Below are 20,339 nucleotides of genomic sequence, written 5' to 3' on the forward strand. Positions count from 1 at the left end.
ACCCCTTGGACCTTTTTTCTTGAACTTTGAACCACATATCTGTGATGTACACACATGAGAGGCCCCTAAAAGTTCATGGCCGGCCAGTAAGTCAACTTGACCCTTTTGACCCCCTCTTTCCGAGCCATTGTTGAACCCCTTGGGCCCACTTTCTTGGAATTTCAACTACGTGGTTGTGTTGTACACACATAGGACTACCTCCCCAATAGCTGGCCGGCCAGAAAATCACCTTGACCCTTTTGACCCCTAGCCGGCCGGCTAGGGGGTGTGGCCGGCCGGCCACCTCCAGCAAAAGTGTGAGGCCGGCCTGCTTCCTTGCACTGTGCCCTTTACAGCTGTGGGGCAATATCTCCCAGATATTTTCTGTATCCGGGAGATATTTTGTGGGGGAGTTTTGCCCTCCTTCTCCCCCACCTTTACACCCCATTTTGAACCCTTATAACCAGCTGGTGGCCTTCTTTGTAAGGGTTGGAAAATTTACTCTTCAAAGCTCCATAGCCAACTCCATCTTCTTCCCTCTCAATTCTTCAAAAAAACCCTAAGTCCCTAACCTTCATTCCTTCTACACCACCAAGCTCTACCACCACCACCTCACTTCCAGCAGCAAGGAAGGTTTCTAGAAGGCAAAAGAAGCTGCAAATCCATCCAAGAAGCAACAAAAGCTTGAGTCTTCAAGGGTAAGTAGTACTTTTACCCTTTTGACCCTTTTTCTTGATCTATTTCTAAGACCCTCTTCTTTTTGGTTTCAAGCTCCGGCCCTAACTGAAAAGGGCCATATTTTGAGCTCATCTTCACTTCTCATTAAGGGCTCAACCCTGTTTGAGCCCTCCATAATATACTTGCTTCATTGATCATCTTGTATGTCATGATTTTGCATACTATCTTTGGCCCATAAGCAATCTGTTTTTGAGCATGTTATAAACTGATATAAGGCTTATTTTGAGCCCCTCTTAAATATTGGAGAAGGGCTCAACATTGTTTGGTGACTCCATGTGTCACTTGTAGTTATACCCCTCTTTTCTTCCCCTTTCTTACATGCAATGGCAGCCTACCATGCTTAGGTTTTTGGCCATTTTACAGTTCTGAAAAGGTCCTTGTTTTGGTCCATTCTTCATGTTTTGTTTAGGGTCTTTCATGTTTTGGGACCTCCATAAGCCACTTCATGTTATATCTCACTTTCGGTTCGTTTTCTTGCATGTTTTGTTAGCCTACCATGCTTAGGTTTTTGGCCATTTTACAGTTCTGGAAAAGTTCTTATTTTGGTCCATTCTACATAGTTTATCAAGGGTCTTTGGCTGTTTGGTGATTATTTTGCATACTTCATGTTATGGCACCTTTTGAGCCTTGTTTTGCATCATATTTTTAGCATATTTGTATACTGATTTTGAGGCTGCCATATACTGTAAATGTTCATATTTTTTGTCCATATTCAGTGTTGTAGAAGGAAATTTTCCAGTTTGGGTTTTGTTTATATCACTTGCTTCATTACCTCTTGAAAATACCGTATTCTTGCATGCTATTTTTCCCTACCTATATTTGCTGTTTGGCCATGTTTATAACTGTAAAAGTGCATCTTTTGGGACTGTCTAGCTTCTGTCTTTGCATTGCATATCCATATTGTGCATGTTTGGCATAGCTATAGGTCATTTCGGGTGCCTAATGTTGCATTTCGGGACATTTCCTTGCATTTCATGTCATTTCGCCTCATTTCGGGACTGTTTTCCCCCATATTTTAGTGCTGAAATTCCATTGGCATGCTTGCATATCATTTTTGCCACATTTCATCACATTTTATCATTGCCTCGGTTTGCGTGCCCGTCTGCACGCATTTCGAGGCACTCCGTTTTTATCCGTCGGCATCTCATGTGAGTGTGGCTGAGGCTCACTCATGTTGGTATAAGCCCATTTGTCATTTCCATGTCATTTCATCACATTTTATCATTGCCTCGGTTTGCGTGCCCGTGTGCACGCATTTCGAGGCACTCCGTTTTTATCCGTCGGCATCTCATGTGAGTGTGGCTGAGGCTCTCTCATGTTAGTATAAGTCCATTTGTCAGTTTCCATGTCATTTGCATTGCGTATGCATTGCCTCGGTTTGCGTGCCCGTGTGCACGCATTTCGAGGCACTTCATTTTCTGCCATCGGCATCTTATGTGAGTGCGGCTGAGGCTCTCTCATGTTAGTATAAGTCCATACTTCATTTTCCATGTCATTTGCATTGCGTATGCATTGCCTCGGTTTGCGTGCCCGTGTGCACGCATTTCGAGGCACTTCATTTTCTGCCATCGACATCTTATGTGAGTGCGGCTGAGGCTCTCTTATGTTAGTATAAGTCCATACTTCATTTTCCATGTCATTTGCATTGCGTATGCATTGCCTCGGTTTGCGTGCCCGTGTGCACGCATTTCGAGGCACTTCATTTTCACCCGTCGGCATCCTATGTGAGTGTGGCTGAGGCTCACTCATGTTGGTATAAGCCCATTTGTCATTTCCATGTCATTTCATCATATTTTACCATTGCCTCGGTTTGCGTGCCCGTGTGCACGCATTTCGAGGCACCTCATTTTCATAGCATTTACCATTACCTCGGTTTGCGTGCCCGTGTGCACGTATTTCGAGGCACCTCATTTTCATAGCATTTACCATTGCCTCGGTTTGCGTGCCCGTGTGCACGCACTTCGAGGCATCTCATTTTTATTGCATTTACCATTGCCTCGGTTTGCGTGCCTGTGTGCACGCATTTCGAGGCATCTCGTTTTCATTGCACCTATCATCGCCTCGGTTTGCGTGCCCGCGTACACATATTTCGAGACAACTATCATCGCCTCGGTTTGCGTGCCCGCGTGCACATATTTCGAGACGCATATCATCGCCTCGGTTTGCGTGCCCGTATTTCGAGACGCATATCATCGCCTCGGTTTGCGTGCCCATGTGTACGTATTTCGAGACGCATATCATCGCCTCGGTTTGCGTGCCCGTATGCACGCATTTCGAGACACATATCATTTTCTCGGTTTGCGTGCCTGTGTTCACGCACTCCGAGGCATTTCATTTTCATAGCATTTTGCCATTTTCTCGGTTTGCGTGCCCGTGTGCACGCATTTCGAGGCATCTCATTTTCATAGCATTGTGTACGTTAGGACTGCATCTTAGTTGCATTTCATGCATATCATGCGTATTGCATCGTGTCCGGAATAGGAATTAGCCCGGGCACGGGAAACGAGGTACATTTCGTACTCCAAGTGACGGAATGTGTCTCAATTCCCCGATCACCGACACTCCGGATTATCCATGATGGAGTTAGGTTTTAGCTGTAGTTTCATGTGCATTCATCCTATATTGAGTTGTGCATTTCGACTCCTCGGCCATCATGCCTCGGTATGCGTGATCGGTGGCACGAGGATCGAGACATGCATATATTTGTGCAAATACATTGCTATGCCCCTTTCCTGCTCTCTGTTGCAGCAAAACCAGGAATCAGCAACTTTCCGGGACTTGGCACGCTTTTCAAAAAATAACAGGTGTAAACAGAGGCTAGTTGGGGCATTCCGGTGGATTTCCGCGCAAGACAGTCCGGACATGCATCATCCACCAGAAGCAAGGCAGTCCCTGGCTTGCACGCCAGTTTATTTGCTTTCTAGTTAATTCATTAATTAATTAGAATTCTGTAATATTTTGGACTGTAATATTCTTTTATTTTGGGGACTGTAATATTCGGACTGTATTATTTATTCGGACCCTCCGAGTGAGGGTACAACTGTAATAAGTGTGCGTGAGTGTGATGTATGTCTTCTAACCCCACGTCTTTCTCCCTTTTATTTATCCGCTTATGATGGTTAGATTAGGGCATGTTTAAATTAGCATACAGTATGACAGCATGTTTGCATCATTCATCTGTTTTGCATGCACCGGGCTCGGCGCATCATACTAACTGCATTGTACTTTCAATTTCAAAGTTGAATACATGATAGTTGTAGCATTTCATATGATATGTTTAGAATAGCCGAGCCTGCTATAATTGCATTTTACATGTGTTGCATTAGGCATTTCTGTATAGTTAGGATCATGCATAATTTCTAATGAATTTCTATTTTGGCTTGGAGTACTCGGTAAGTTTTATGCTTTAGCATCCTTGCATGCGTGTGAGTGAATGCCATGATAGCATGCTTACCATGAGGCTATGTGCTTATCTGATATATCTGCCTGAATGCCTGTGGGTGAAGGTTGGGTTATCTGAATTGGAATGAATCATCAAATGTTTCAAGCCTACCTGCGGGTAGCAAACCATTTTCAAAAACAAGCATGAAATGTTTTGTTCCAATCCAGGCGACTCGGTCTATACTTATATGCTGTGTGCATCACATAGTAACCTAGGCTAATAACCGGAATAAGAACTCACAATGTTTTCAAAAATTGATATCATGGTTAGTAGCGGCCGATCTATGACGGACACGTGGCCTTTTGGCACCGAGTCAGGGTTTCCTAAATTTCCCAAAATAAAATATTTAGGTGGCGACTCTGTATCTGGCAAAGCAGTCCATGTTTGGCACTTCTTTCAAAAATCTGTTTTTCTCAAAACGATTTGCCGGATTTGGACTCTTTGGTTCAGACTTAGAACCGTGACTACGAAAAGTCGAGTCCGAGCTGTAGCGAGGTCCCCCGCGGGCATGTTACAAATACTAGCTACTTCAGCGACACTTCTTGAATCCTTTGAATATTACCTATATGATTCATCTTTTCATAGTAACAAAGTTGTGCATTTTTTGGAATGCAACTTGTGCGCTCTAATTATGTTTTGAAATATTTATAAGATAAATATATCATCCATAGTTCAGTATTCTACAATTGTTTTATATTCTTTAAAATACAATTGTTGTGGATGATATCTTGATATTTAAATGTGGAGAAGTGGTTTGGAAATACTCTTCTGATCTTGAGGAACGCTCGTGATCCTCTTCCGGTCACCTGAAAAGGAATATATACTCCGACGGGGGTGTCGGAATTAGCACTCTGACGGACAAGTCAGTAACAGCACTCAGGAATACTTTTATTCTAAGTTAAGCACTACAATACTTACATACCTCTTTCTGACTGATGTTCTTCTATTTATATCTTTTCTTCCATGGTCCCTGGGATTAGGTCCATTTCCAACTCATATTCGGCACATCTTATAATAGACCGACCCTCACTCGGTCCCTTGCCTAATCGGCTATTTGGCCAAATAGGGTTGGATTTGAACATGGGAGCCAATTGCCGAGTGCTTTGAATCTCGACTTTCCGAGATTCGACTATCCAGAATCTCTACGACTTCTTCTCGGCCCCCACAATTGCCCTCCAAGCAATCCACTAACGACAGTTGGCTAGAATGTTTGGTTTCGAACTCGAAGAGTCAGAGTCGAAATTCGATGGCTGACCGTATTCTAGCGCAAATGTCTGTACACACGTTTCCTGGTTATCATTTCAACTTCCCGCCTATTCGTACGTTTTTATTTATTGCGATTTGAGATTTTGACGTCTTTTCAAATGCATACATGCTTTTAGACGCCCGTCGCTGGATTGCCTTTCGAACTACTTCTGCAACTTCCTACTCTTCTCTATCTCATTCGCCTCTTGTAAGTTCTCTCCTTCTCTGCTTTGTTTTTCTTTTAGCTTAGCATAATCCTATTGGCTGGGGGAATGGCGAAACATTTGAAAGATCTCCTCTCACCAGATCGAATTTCTGGCTTCCGACGCCATTTTTCCATTCCTGATGCTGTTCGTCTGTCATTTGTGGCAGACGGCACCCTTGATATGGAGAAGGTTGATCAGACCACGGTCGTCTTTCCTCTTCTATCAATCACAGAGGGTGGCGTCCATTTTCCCCTTCACCCTCTCCTTAGGGTCGTGCTTTGCCATTGGGGGTTAATCCCTTCCTAACCCAACGTCAACTTCTATAGGATTGTGATGGGGATTATCGCACTAAATCACCGCCTTAGGCTTAACCTTCGCATTCTCGCTATTCGGCATTGCTACACATTGGCCAAGTCTTCTGGTTGGCATGGGTGTTATTTCCTTAGGGCCAAAGACACTGACCATCAACTAGTGACTATGCTTTCCAGGTCTGGGAAGTGAGTCGATGATGTTATGGTCGTCGTCCAAGGAAACTGGTAATTTGGCGAAGGTGAGGATCACCTTGATCGTATTCCTAGACGGAGGGGCGAACCAGGTGGTCAAGTATCTTCTTTTATTTATTTTCTTATTACATTTATTAAACTTTATTTTCGGGACCCCATGGTTTTGCTTTTGCAGGAAACGATTTGAAGAAAGTCTTGATATCAACTGACGACGCCGTCCTTTCGGAAATCAAGATTGCGCTAAAGTATTTTGGCCGACCGAGTCTTCAGAAGCAAGGGAGGGCGGCTCACGTTCTACTCCGCTACGAGCCGACTTATACAATCTTTTCGGCGACGGAGAACATTTCAATTCCGGAGGGTGGGGAGTGTCTTATCGCCCTTATCTTGACTGATTTCAGAAATTTGAGGCAAATCGGTCGCGAGGGATCAGATTCGAAGCGACCGAAAATAACTGAGGCCGCCGAGTCAGACCACTCCGAAACTAAGGTTGACGAAGCTTTGAAGTTAGCATTTGAAGAAGCCGGCTTCAATTTGGCTGATCCTCTGTCCACTTCGGGTCGGGAGGACCGTCCGCTCGACGATATTTTTCACGGTCTAGAGGACTTACCAGGCACGTTCCCAGAAGATATGGCTAGGTTGAGCTCACTAAACTTGCCAAGATGGCAAACGTGGAAAGGATGGCCGCGCGGCGAAGGGCGGAGGAGATTCGGGCTGCCGAATCTCAGTCCCAGACCTCCTTGCCTGTTATCGAGGTGACGACAAAGAACGGAAGTACCGAGGCAGAACCTTTTGTGCAGGCAAGTGTAGAAGCTGAGCAAAGGGTGGAGAAACACCCTGCCGATGTCGAGGCCGGCTTAGAAGAACATGCCGACAAATGACCTCGTTTGGAGGAGTCGGATGTGATCGTTCCTTTTGTTATCCAGCCCAAGATAAAGAATATGCCAATCTCCTCTGATTCTTCGGTGATCAAAGATCCAGCGGTTGCACTCAGCTTGGCGATGCCCGTTTCACGGCCTGCTGACAACGCGACTTTTCGGGTAGAGCCGGATCTGGTTGCAATTGGATTGGCCGCGCAATCGGCTCTTTTGGTATATATCTGCACTTTGTCTTTTCTCTTTACGCAAATATTATTTTGTTCTTATCTTCCTGTTTTGCAGGCCGTCGGAAGAATAGCTGACATGGGTCGTCACTATCACGATGCCGTCGAGCTAATTGGCCGTTTACAAGCGAAGGTTGAGGGCCAAAGGAGTAGGGCGCAGACGGAGGGTGCTCGTGCCGAGGCCGAGATGGAGAGAGCCCATAATGCTGAAGAATTGAGATCATTCGTCGAAAAAAAAGGCGGATGCGAGCGACGACGCGCTTAAATTGGCCCATGAGGTGATCTCTAAATTGGAGGCTGGGTTGGAAGAGATGAAAGCGGTGAAGGAAATGGCCGACCTGAAGGCTTCCAGCACATTCGATGCTGGGAGAAAATCTACTTTTGATGAATATGTAGCCGAAGTCTCCAAATTTGAGAATCGCGGATTTACACACGGCTGGCTCAAAGCCCTTGCTGCTGCTGATGTGACATTGGCTAAGCCAATTCCATACGAGCAAGTGGATGTTGAGCAGCTAGAGTCTGACTCCGAGGACTAATTTGGGCGGCTATTGTTTTTTGTTTTAGGATTTGCATGTAATTTTCAGCTTTTTACAGCTTTTTGTCTAATAATTTTCATATGTAAAATGGTTACAATTTGTGCCCAATTTACTTAATGAAAATTCATTTTGTACTTTGCTATTACTAATGAACGGAATTGTTTGGTTACTGTTTTGGATAAAACGTTTTGTATACTTGCCGTTTAGATAGTTTGGCTGTTTAAAAAGCCAAAAATCAGTACATGAAGTGGTTGTGACACGTATCAATCGGCATGCGGCCAAGATGCTCGGCCGGTTAGATTAATAAATCTGCCCTTGCCCTAGCCAGTGCATGGACTTCAAGGCATTTGCCCATAATCGCCGTTTAGATAATTAGGCCGTGTAAATAGCCAAAAATCAGTACATGAAGTGGCTGTGGCACCTATCGATCGGCATGGGGTCAAGATGCTCGGCCGGTTTGATTAATAAATCTGCCCTTGCCCCAGCTAGTGCATGGACTTCAAGGCATTCGCCCATAATCGTCGTTTAGATAATTAGGCCGTTTAAAAAGCCAAAAATTAGTACATGAAGTGGCGGTGGCACCTATCGATCGGCATGGGGCCAAGATGCTCAGCCGGTTAGATTAATAAATCTGCCATTGCCCCAGCCAGTGCATGGACTTCAAGGCATTCTCCTATAATCGCCGTTTAGATAATTAGGCCATGTAAAAAGCCAAAAATTAGTACATGAAGTGACTGTGGCATACTTTAATCGGCATGGGGCTAGGGCGTTTGGAGATTGCCAAAAGCGTTAATGAAATTTCCTCGGGGTTGCTGCATGCCTACGAATAAATGGGGTGAGCTCGCGCTAGTTGGTCTACTTATTCTTATTCAGACTCGATTTGAACTAGCTTAGGGCGAGGGTGAATGTCAAACAGACTGTTCTTCAACAGTAGAGGAGAGGGACAAACGCTGGCTGAGCTAGATACTGTGATGAATCACAGTGGCGAGCCTGCGTGTGCGGGAGGAAGAGTGTCCAAGGAAAGTGAAAAGCGTCAACCTTCAGGCCGTCGAAGCAGATCGCCCTGCAGAGAGAAGCATCAATGGGGAAGCTCCCCGCGACCACGACTGAGGAATGAGTTAGACGCGATGCCACGATCATTGAGTTTTGTGGTGTTCGTGGGGAATAGGCCGATGACGGAGGCAGATTCCATCGTCAATGATTCGAGTGTAGCGGTCGAGTTCGCCCGACAGATCTTCCCACCGGAAGTCCAACAATCGATGGTTGGACGATGCGATTTCGAAGTGTTTCGAGAAGGAATTCATGGGGCGGTGAAGGGGTTGTACACCGCCTACGAAGTCGGCATGCGTTTGCGTGCCGCGCGGCGGGAGATTGAGAAAATGGACGAACGGGTCCGCAGTTCGGAGGCTCGTGCGGAGAAGGCGGAGGGCGAGCTTAGAAAGGTTAAAGTCATCGATTTGCATGCGGCGGGTCAATCTAACCCGATTGTGGACGAGAGGGTGACCCAACGGTTATTGAGTCATGCCATTGCCGACCGAGATACGGCAAGCATGTTTGCCGTAGCAAATGTGAGAGCCAAGGGTTACGAGCAGGGTTTCCATGTAGGTCGGAAAGTTGGGATCGACAAAATGAAAGAGACACTTGCCGAGGAGGTCTGCCGATGCAAAAATCGCAGCTTTAAGCATGGTTGGCTTGCAGCTCTTCAGGCCGCGAAGGCTCTCCGAGCGAAGGGTGTCGATTTCAACTTAGGTGACTTGGATCATCATGATCATTTGCCCTTTTCCGCCTTTGAAGTTGAAAAGAGTGATGATGAGGGAGACGCCGAATGAAAATATTCGTTATAAATGTTAAAACGCGGATCGCGTCTAAGATGATGTAATTATTGGTTGGTCGAATAAGAAAGCATTTTATTTTCAATGTTTTGTTATAAGTTTTGTTCGGCACACACATGCTTGCATGCGTTTTATTATATAAATGTTTAAATAAATGTATTCCAGACGATTGAATGGACATTGTTCGGCTTGATTTAATCGATATCATTATGTTATCGGCCCAAAGACGTCATTCGCCGATGGGGCTCCGAATCCGGAGGCATTATCGGCCCAAAGACGTCATTCACCGATGGGGCTCCGAATACAGAGACTTTATTTGGCCAATCGTGACATCCAGGAAGGGCGCTCCGAATCCGGTGGCTTTATCGGCCCAAAGACGTCATTCGCCAATGGGGCTCCGAATGCGGAGACTTTATTTGGCCAATCGTGACATCCACGAAGGGCGCTCCGAATCTGGAGACTTGAATTGGCCAATCGTGATATCCACGAAGGGCACTCCGAATTTGGAGGCTTTATTGGCCCAAAGACGTCATTCGCCGATGGAGCTCTGAATGCGGAGACTTTATTTGGCCAATCGTGACATTCACGAAGGGCGCTCCGAATCCGGAGACTTGAATTGGCCAATCGTGATATCCACGAAGGGCGCTCTAAATCCAGAGGCTTTATCGGCCCAAAGATATCATTCGCCGATGGGGCTCCAAATTCGGAGACTTTATTTGGCCAATCGTGACATCCACGAAGGGCGCTCCGAATTCAGAGACTTGAATTGGCCAATCGTGATATCCACGAAGGGCGCTCCCAAAGACGTCATTCGCCAATGGGGCTCCGAATCCGGAGACTTGAATTGGCCACTCATGATATCCACGAAGGGCGTTTCGAATCTGGAGGCTTTATCGGCACATCTTTGAACTAGATTCTGTAGTAGGTGAATGGGAATCTTTGTATTACAGAAAAAGAGATGTACATAGCGAACAGTTTGGAACAAGTATCATGTCCCACAAGTCGGGTAAATGATAAAATTTGTGTAAATGCGTGGAATTCCAGGGCCGCGACAGATTCCTTCCTGACATGTCTTTGAGCCAATATGCCCCTACACTGGCGATTGAATCAATCTGGTAGGGGCCGTCCCAATTAGGACCCAATTTTCCATCGGCCGGTTTCCTGTTAGCTGGAAGCACCTTCTTCAGGACCAATTCTCCTGGTGAGTAGCGGCGCAACTGAACCTGTTGATTATATGACTTTGCCAGCTGCTGCTAGTACCGTGCCATGGATGCAAGGGCTCGGTCTCTTCGTTCTTCGATTAGAATCAAATCCAAAACCAGCATCATGTCGTTTCGGCCCGTATCAAAAACTTGCGACTTGAGTGTCGGGTGGCCGATCTCAAGGGGTAAAATTGCCTGGGTTCCAAAGCATAGGGCTAACGGCGTTTCTCCAGTCGATCTCCTCGGTGTAGTTCGATGAGCCCACAGTATGCTCGGCAATTCTTCGACCCATTTTCCTTTGGCTTTTTCCAGCCTTTCTTGATGCCGTCCAAGATGGATTTATTGGAGGTTTCGGCCTGGCCATTGCTTTGGGAGTAAGCCGGCGTAGAAAAGTAAGGCCGAATACCATATTTGCTGCATAGCTCTCGGTATACGCCACAATTAAACTGGGTGCCGTTGTCCGAGATAAGAGCTCTGGGAATTCGAAATCATGTTATGATGTTCCTCCACACAGGGCGCTTAACTTCAGCATCTCAGATATGTGTTACTGCCTCCGCTTCGACCCATTTCGTGAAGTAGTCTGTTGCGACGATCAGGTATTGCTTGTTTCCTGGGGCCCTCGGCAATGGTCATACGATGTCAGCCCCCATTGGGCGAACGGCCAAGGACTGGTGATAGAGTTTAACTCTTCAGCCGATAGATGGCTTAACGGGGAGAATTTCTGGCACTGTTCACACTTTTTTGCATATCACTCGGCGTCCGCTCTCATTGTCGGCCAATAATACCCTCGCACTATAGCTCGATAGGCCAAAGAACGTCCGCCAGAATGGGCTCCACAACTGCCTTTGTGTATCTCAGTCAGAAGTTCTTCAACTTTGTCCGGGTGCACACATTCCAAATATGGGCCGGAGAGTGACTTTTTATAGAGCCTTCCTTGCGGATCCAGGTAGTATCGCATGGCTTTGTTTCGTAGCTTGTGTGCACTTTTGTTATCCTCTGGGAGCTGTTCAGAAGATAGGAACGCAACAATGGGATCCATCCAACTTGGTGCATATTCGACAACGTTGATTTGGACTTCCTCCGGGGGGCCATTGCTTGGCTCTGGGATGAATCCTACTTTGATGGTACGTTTAACCTCTGAGTTGATTGCGGAGGCTAGGCAAGCCAAGGCATCTACATGGGTGTTCTGATCACGTGTTATCTGGTTCAACTCATGATGGTCAAATTTTGCCAACAGGGAATTGGCCGTTTTCATGTAGGCCGCCATCCGGTCATTTCTTGCTGCGTATTCGCCCTTTAGCTGATTGATCACTAGTTTTGAGTCACAAAATACAAGCAGACGACGAGCACCCAGAATATGCGCGTTCCGTAAACCGGCTAAGAGGGCTTCGTATTCGGCTTCGTTATTTGATGCTTCGTAGCCGAGCTTGACGGCCTACTCAATTATTGCACTGTCGGGGGTCATGATTACAACTCCAACTCCGCCGCCCCTTTGATTGGACGATCCATCACAATACAATTGCCAGTTGTCCCCAACATAAATCCTCCAGTTCGGCTTTGGTCGAATTTCATCTGACTTGGAGTTGGTGACATCAGACTTGAAGTCGGCAAGGCCCCCAGTGAATTCGGCGACGAAGTCGGCAAGCACCTATCCCTTGATTGAGGTTCTGGGTAGAAATTGAATATCGTACTAGCCAAGTTCCAGAGCCCACTTTGAAACACCTCCAGATGCTTTCGCACTGTGTAATACTGATCGGAGGGGATAATCTGTCAGCACCCCAATGCTATGCCCCTGGAAGTAATGCATGAGCTTCCTTACCGCCATTACTAGGGCTATGATGAGCTTTTCCAATGGAAGATAGCGTGTTTCGGCATCAACCATTGCCTTGCTCACATAATATATTGGCCGCTGCTCCCTCAACTCTTCCTTTATCAATACGGTGCTGATGGCTCAGTCAGAAACTGCCAGGTACAAAATGAGCGGGTCGCCTGCAGAGGGTGTTGTCAGGAGTGGTACTGAGTGGAGGTAGGTCTTCAGGCCGTTGAAAGCGGCTTCACACTCAGCGGACCATTCAAAGGCCTTGCCCTACCGTAGTGTATGAAAGAATTGTCGGCAGCGATCTGTGGACCTGCTTATAAACCTGTTGAGTGCGGTAGCCATCTCCATCAACTTTTGGACCTCCTTTACTGTACGATGGGAGCTGAGCTCTATGTAGACGCGCCCGCGGAGGGGGGACTTTGCTACTACAGTTCGGACTCGCGATTTTTGTTGTCGCGGTTCTTAATCTGAACCAAAGAGTCCAAATCCGGCAAATCGTTTTGAGAAACAGATTTTTGAAAAGAAGTGCCAAACATGGACTGCTTTTCCAGATATAGAGTCGCCACCTAAATATTTTTTATGGGAGAATTTAGGAAACCCTGACTCGGTGCCGAAGGCCACATGTCCGTCATCACCGGAGTTGTCTCGGCTCAGGAGCTTGGGTACGATCGGGGAAGGTCAGCTATGAGCACCCCCTTTCGCCTGGTCCGAAGACCGGCCTCTACTAACCGTGATATCCGTTTTTGAAAACTTTATGTATTCTTAAACCAATTGTTTAGCCTAGAATTACTATGTTATGCGCGCAGCAAACAAGTATAGACCAAATCGCCCAAATTGGAACAAAACATTTCATGTTTGTTTTGAAAATGGTTTGCTACTCGCAAGTAGGCTAAAATGCAGATTTTGCCACCCTTAAGTGGATTTTTAGAAAAGATGATTTTGCCACTATCTAGTGGGCTTAAAACTCACAGTTTTAATGCATTATTCCAATTTAGGTAATTCAACCTCCGTCCACAAGCATTCAAGCAGTTATATCACATAAGTAGCTAGCCTCATGGTAATCATACTGTCATGGCAACACTCACACGCATGCGATATGCTAAAGCATAAAAGCTTACCTAGTACTCCGAGCCAAAACAGAAACTAGTCAGTAATCATATGCATGATCCTAGTTCATGTTAAAAATGGCTAATGCAACACATGCAAAGATGCACTCTAAACAGGCTCGGCTATCCTAAAGATGGCATGTGAAATGCTGCAACTAACAAGTACTCAACTTGGAATTGAAATACAAGTGCAGTTAGCATGATGTGCCGAGCTCGGTGCATGTAAGACAAATGTATGGATGCACGCATGCTATCATAAGGTATGCTAATTTCAAAAAATGCTCTAATCTACCATCATAAGCAGGTAAATAAAAGGGAAGAAAGAAATGGGGATTGGAGGACATACACACACTCACCCACACTTATTACATATTTACCCTCACTCAGAGGGTCCAAATGAATATTACAGTCCCAAAATAATAAACAAATAAAATATTACAGTCCCAAATAATAAACAAACAGAATTATTACAAAAATTCTAATTAATTAAAAGAAAAGATGCAAAAGAAAGAAGAGGGTGGTCGCAGCCTCTGCCTCGGGATGCGCAGATGATGCATGCTCGGAACTTGACTCGCCCGAAAAACCCGTACCGTACTCCTGCCACCTCTGTTTGTACTGCCTTGTCTCTCTGAAAATTACCAAAGTCCTAGAGCAGGTTCCTCACATGCTGCAGAGCACCACCGGCCAGACAGAATTCCCACCGGCACTCTACAATTTCCACCGGCTGTTCTTGGACTCATCGGCACTTCAAAGTTTGCCGGTCGGCACCAAATTCTGCCGGTCGGCAGAAACTTCCTGCAGAAGACAGTTTGACAGCAAAACAGAGAACAGACAGTGCATGGCATGGGGTTTTCAGGCACATGTGAGCATGGTCATGCTTCCTATCATGTTTTGGACTCAAGGAAGCATGTCCTTCGATCCCCGAACCATCAATGGTGCATGGTGGCTCAAAGAATCAAATTTGCCATTTGATATAAAAATGCATGCAACAAACAAAATGAGAACCGAAGCCTTATCAAGTTGGAGTCAAAGGCCCCGGTGACCGAGAATCAAGGTACATTACATCACTCGAAGTATGAATGTCCCTTGACCCTCATATTTGGCTTGACACCCCAAGCCAAATGATGCAATGCATGTTATGCTCACAAGACTCAAGATGCAACATGATGCTAAATATGCAAGACATGCCAAATGTTACGCAACAAATATGACAAGTATGCAATGCTAGCATGCAAGATGCAAGTGTGATGCAAACATGGACCAATTTGGGAATGGGATTAGCATGCTACGAGGCTTAATGGAACAACCATACAACAAACATGAAGCAAGCATGCAATGGGGGCCTTGAACCGTAAAGGGACAGACCTTAGTCCACCCCAAAACAGCACCAAAAAATGCTCAAAATGATGGGCAACATCTCATGTTAACAAGCAAAGTTATGGTCCCAAGATTAAGGCACAAAGAGGAGACAACTTACCCCCACCAACATGACCTCTCATGGCATGATTAAAACAAGTAGAAACAGAATTTTGCAGACCAAGATAGGACTCCAAACCTTCCTAATATGGCAGCTAAAGTGACTCCCAAGAGGCATATGCACTAAGGCTCATTCCTAGGCATAAGAGGGTACACCCTTAAGGCACAAAAGAGGTCATGCATGCACACATACAAACATGATTCTTGGACTAAAATGTGGTCCTAGATGATGTTAAATCATGAGGGTAATCACAACCATGCATGCTAGAGGTCAAAATGCTCAAAGCTTTCAAGCCAAAATACAAAGCAACTCTAACAAACATGTCAAGCATGACCAAATGGATAACCAACAGACTTTAAGCATGGAAAAACAATACTAAAAGCTTCATGGAACTAAGCCAACACACACAAGAATCATGGCCTAATCATGAGATACACTTCTAAGCAAAATGGAGCAATACAAAGCAAGTATTACAAGCATACAAGGAGGCACAAATCCGGCCAAAAACAGAGATCCCACATGACCTAAAAACACCCAAAAAGTTCTGAAATGAAGCAAAAACCAAGCAAGCATGCATGTCACCCTTTTGGGCCACAACTCAAGGAAACAAGACCATAAAGGGAGAGGGGTGTCCCTCCCCTATGCAAGACTTAAAACCACCTTTTCTAACACTAAAAATCAACTGGTTTTTAGTGGTCAAAGGCCCAAAACACTGAAGTGAACAAAGCCTTACTAAAGAGGCACCAAAATGGACCAAACAAAGCCTAGAAGGGTGAGTTTGCACTCAAACCACAAAATGACCCTAATGAAAGTTCTAAAGCATGAAAATATAAGCCTCTTTCATGTTATACACAAGAGCTAAAACAGCAAGCAAGATAGGTAGAAAACTATTGCAAATTTGGGGAATAAAAAGCAAGATGCTCACCCTTGAAGAACCCTTGAAGAACAAATGGTCTAGCCCTCTTCTTTTGATCAAAACCAGTCCAAAAACTCAAGAATCAACCCTCCAAGTCCCTCAATCTCCGAGTAAGGTGTAATAGTGTGTGTAATGGTGTAAAAGTAAGGTAAAAACCACCTTTAGGCCAAGGAAACACACACAAAGGAGGGGAGAGAAGAGATATAGAGATAGAGTGTATCTATATCTCAAAGCTCTGGTTTTTGGTTGCAAAAGTCTAACCTAGATCAAAGAGGAAAGCCCCTCTCTTATAGGACTCCCTCTTGCAAAGCTTATACAACAAGCTTGGCTAGAGGGAGATCCCTCCATACACGTGTATGGAGGAGGGAAGAGTTGGTGCCAGCTATCACAGCTGGCACAAAATATCTCCATAAAGTGGATGAACAGTGGTCGGCTGCCCAAAAATGTCACTTCGACAAAAAACAGTGCCGACCGGCAACAAACTATGCCGACTAGCAATAAAATGTGCCGACCGGCAAACAAAAGTGCCGATGGCAGCAAAAACCAGCCGGTGGCCTCTAGCCACTGCCGGTGGCATTCCCTGCCCTTCCAAGGCAAAACATAAGTGTTCGGTGCAAAACCAGAAACTAAACAGTCAAGTTCCGAGATCCTGAGGCAGGGCGCGCGAGCCGAGACCTCCGGGAACTCCAAACGAACACGATCACGGATGATCACCGAGTGTTCAAACGGTGACGTCCAAGTCTTGAGGACGGTCAAAAATGGGGTGTCTACACTCTAGGATTGTTGTGATTTGCCTTGGGTTGGCTTCGATTCCTCTGTGGTTGACAATGTAGCCCAAAAATTTACCGGAGCTGATACCAAACGCACATTTGGAAGCATTCAACTTGATTCCATATTTGCATAGGATGGCGAATGTCTCTTCCAGATCGGCTATATGATTCTGATCTTTTTTGGATTTGACCACCATATCGTCAATGTATACTTCCATAGTTTTGCTGAGTTTCTCCTTGAACAAGGTGGTGACCAGTCTCTGGTAGGTTGCCCCCGCATTTTTCAACCCAAAAGGCATTACCTTATAGCAATAGGTTCCTCTTGAGGTGAGAACTACAGTTTTCTCTTGGTCCTCCGGATGCATAGCGATTTGATGATAACTTCTATAGGCATCAAGGAAGCTCATACGCTTATGGCGCGCCGTAGCATCTACAAGCTGGTCTATCCTAGGAAGAGGAAAACAATCCTTTGGGCATATGCTTTGTTTAGGTTCATGAAGTCGACGCACACTCGTCAAGTCCTATTTTTCTTCTTCACCACCACCGTATTAGAGAGCCATGTAGGGTAGGTCACTTCCCGAATTGCTCCGGTGTCAAGCAGCCTATCAACCTCCTCAACAACGGCGGTAGTGTGCTCTGCGGCTGACCGCCGGCTTTTCTGAATGATCGGCTTACACTTAGGATCGACATTCAAATGGTGCTGTGAAACTGACGAATCTATACCCGATATCTCGTACGGAGTCCATGCAAAGATATCGAGGTTGCTGAGCAGGAAAGATATTAGCTGCCGTTTGTCGGCCTAATGTAAGGAGGCGGCGACCATGAAGAACTTCGTGGGGCTTCCATCAATTTGAACTCGTTCTAAATCTTCCGTTGCCTTTTCATTTGGAGGCCGCCCAACATCGTCGAGGCTTTCTCAATTCGGCAACTCGATAGAATTCACCTGTAGTTCCTTTGGCGTTTTCTCGGCAAGGAGATAACATGCTTGTGCCGATTTCTGGGAGCCACAGATTTGCTCAATACCGCGTTCTGTCGGGAAACGGAGCAGCTGATGATAGGTGCTGGGGACGGCTCGCATAGTATGCAACCTGGATCGTCCCATGATTAGATTATACGGTGATGGCAGCTTGACGACCAAGAATCCCACATCCACTGTTCGGGTACCTGCTCATACGGGAAGTCTGATTTTCTCCAATGGGTACTCTGGATTGGCATTGTAGCCGAATAGGGGGTAAGGGGCCGGAGAGAGATCGAATTCGAAGAAGCCAAGTTTGGTGAACGTCTTGTAGTACATAATCTCCAATGTGCTTCCTGGATCAATGAGTACGCGTTCAGCGGTGAATCGGTTCACGCGCAACTCAATTACCAAGGGATCAATGCGGGGCAATGTTACTCCGGCCAAATCTGAATCATCGAAAGTGATAACCTCGGCTTCATGGGGCCGTTTAGTCGAGGTGAGTTGCTCTTGAGGGTTAGACTTTGATTGGATTGCGTGCACCGCTGGTGACATTGGTAGGCTGTATATCATGTGGATCACGCGGAGCGAACGTGAATCCTGTGCCAAGGCTATTGCTTGGGTTGGGTTGCCTTTTCGGACGTACTGTTGTAGCCGGCCGTCATGTTCCAATTTATCGTCATACGGGGTGAATGGCAGTGCTTTGAATTTCTTGGGTAGCACTGCCATTGCGATCTATCACGAAAAAGGATTGTCTTGGTTGTCATCCGAGCTGTTTCTTCTTTGCTTACGCCTTGTACGGGGATTCTCTTTAGAAGAACTGGTAATTTCAGATCGTCCCTTCTTCTTGAGCTCCGAGGAAAATGAGTCGGAGTTGCAATCAGTATCTTGTTGTCGGGCTCGAGATCGTCGACCAACTGCCCTCACGGGTCGTTCCGGGCCTTGATATGCAGTTTGTTTGGACTTTGCCACCTCCAAGGCCAGATCCTAACGGAGATGTTCGTTTTCTGCGATCATGTTCTCCAATCTTTGTTCATTTTGCTGTGCTTATTCTAGGATCGTTTGCATTGCGTCGTGCTCTGAAGTCGAGGGTGAGGCGAAATTCAAGGCACGTCTTGCGGCGAAAGTCTCTGTTCCAAGCATGGTTGTTGGAGTGGTTGCATCTTGCGGTATTAGGTTGACAGTGACTGTTAGAGGATCTTTCGTCACGCTCGCCATGGATGTGCTTGAGTATTCCCACAGACGGCGCCAGTTGTGGAGAAGTGGTTTGGAAATACTCTTCTGATCTTGGGGAATGCTTGTGATCCTCTTCCGGTCACCTGAAAAGAAATATATACTCCGACGGGGGTGCCAGAATTAGCATTCCGATGGATAAGTCAGTAACAACACTTAGGAATACTTTTATTCTAAGTTAAGCACTACAATACTTACATACCTCTTTCTGGCTGATGTTTTTCTATTTTTATCTTTTCTTCCATGGTCCTTGGGATTAGGTCCATTTCCAACTCATATTCGGCACATCTTATAATAGACCGACCCTCACTCAGCCCATTGCCTAATCATCTATTTGGCCGAATAGGGTTAGATTTGAACATGGGAGCCAGTTGCCGAGTGCTTTGAATCTCGACTCTTCGAGATTCGACTATCCCGACTTCCTCTTCTCGGCCCCCACATTAAATTATGGAATATAACTTTCAAATTTTAATTAGTATTATTTTTAAAAAAAATTATTTTATAATTATGTTTTTTATTTTTATTTTTATTTTTATTTTTAATAATAATAAATTATCTTTGATTTTGTATTTGTCACAGTTTCTAGGGAACTTGAGGAATCTTCGAGACACTCATGCAGCAATGGCCGTTGGGTCATCTAAAACGATTGCTGGTTAGCCTTCATTTGTCACAAGAATAATCTCGGAGTGCGAGTCTGCATTAACATTTTTGAATCGTGATCTTGGAATTCTATCGGCATCTATTGCTCGAGAGCAAGGTGGGAAGGTGAATATCTGATTGGACATATCATACAAGCAGAGGGGAACTACCGAAGAAGATTTCTCTTATTTTGGGGATATACCAGAAATCACAATTTGTACAATTTCTTAAATGAATGAATTGACAGACCAAGTCATTTTTTATTTTAATTTTTTTTTCCTTTAAGAAAATATCATATGATATGATATCTGGGTCCAAAACTAATTGGCTGGTGAGGAACTGCTTGAGATTTTCATTTCTTTCTATTTTTAGGTTAAGAATATGAGATGCTATTGGTTATGTTTGACATGGATTGGTGTTATGGCTGGAATGATCCGACTGTGAAAATATTAAACCATATGCTACTTTCTCTCTCTCTATGGGTCTCCAAGAGAAAGAGAATATGTAAAGGTGGGATGGGAATTGAAGCTTGTGTGTCTGTAATGAACTAAAATTGAACACCAACAGAAGCATAGATGCACCAATATGGTGGTTGTTTATAGTGGTCTGTTCATACTTCATTCTACGTTTCCTTAATTTTTT

General features: G+C 45.3%; 1 pseudogene across 1 annotated transcript in view; it reads left to right on the forward strand.

Annotated features, from left to right (window-relative positions):
• Positions 1-20,103, forward strand: part of LOC114322427 (AUGMIN subunit 7-like) — a 32,437-nt pseudogene extending 12,334 nt beyond the window's left edge. The window contains exon 7 of the transcript XR_014329746.1: positions 19,638-20,103. The product of XR_014329746.1 is annotated as an AUGMIN subunit 7-like (transcript). The remainder of the gene's footprint in view (positions 1-19,637) is intronic.
• The last annotated feature ends 236 nt before the right edge of the window (positions 20,104-20,339 follow it).

Source organism: Camellia sinensis, chromosome 5, assembly GCF_055761805.1.
Source record: "Camellia sinensis isolate YWXY chromosome 5, ASM5576180v1, whole genome shotgun sequence".
In the NCBI taxonomy this organism is placed as follows: domain Eukaryota; kingdom Viridiplantae; phylum Streptophyta; class Magnoliopsida; order Ericales; family Theaceae; genus Camellia; species Camellia sinensis.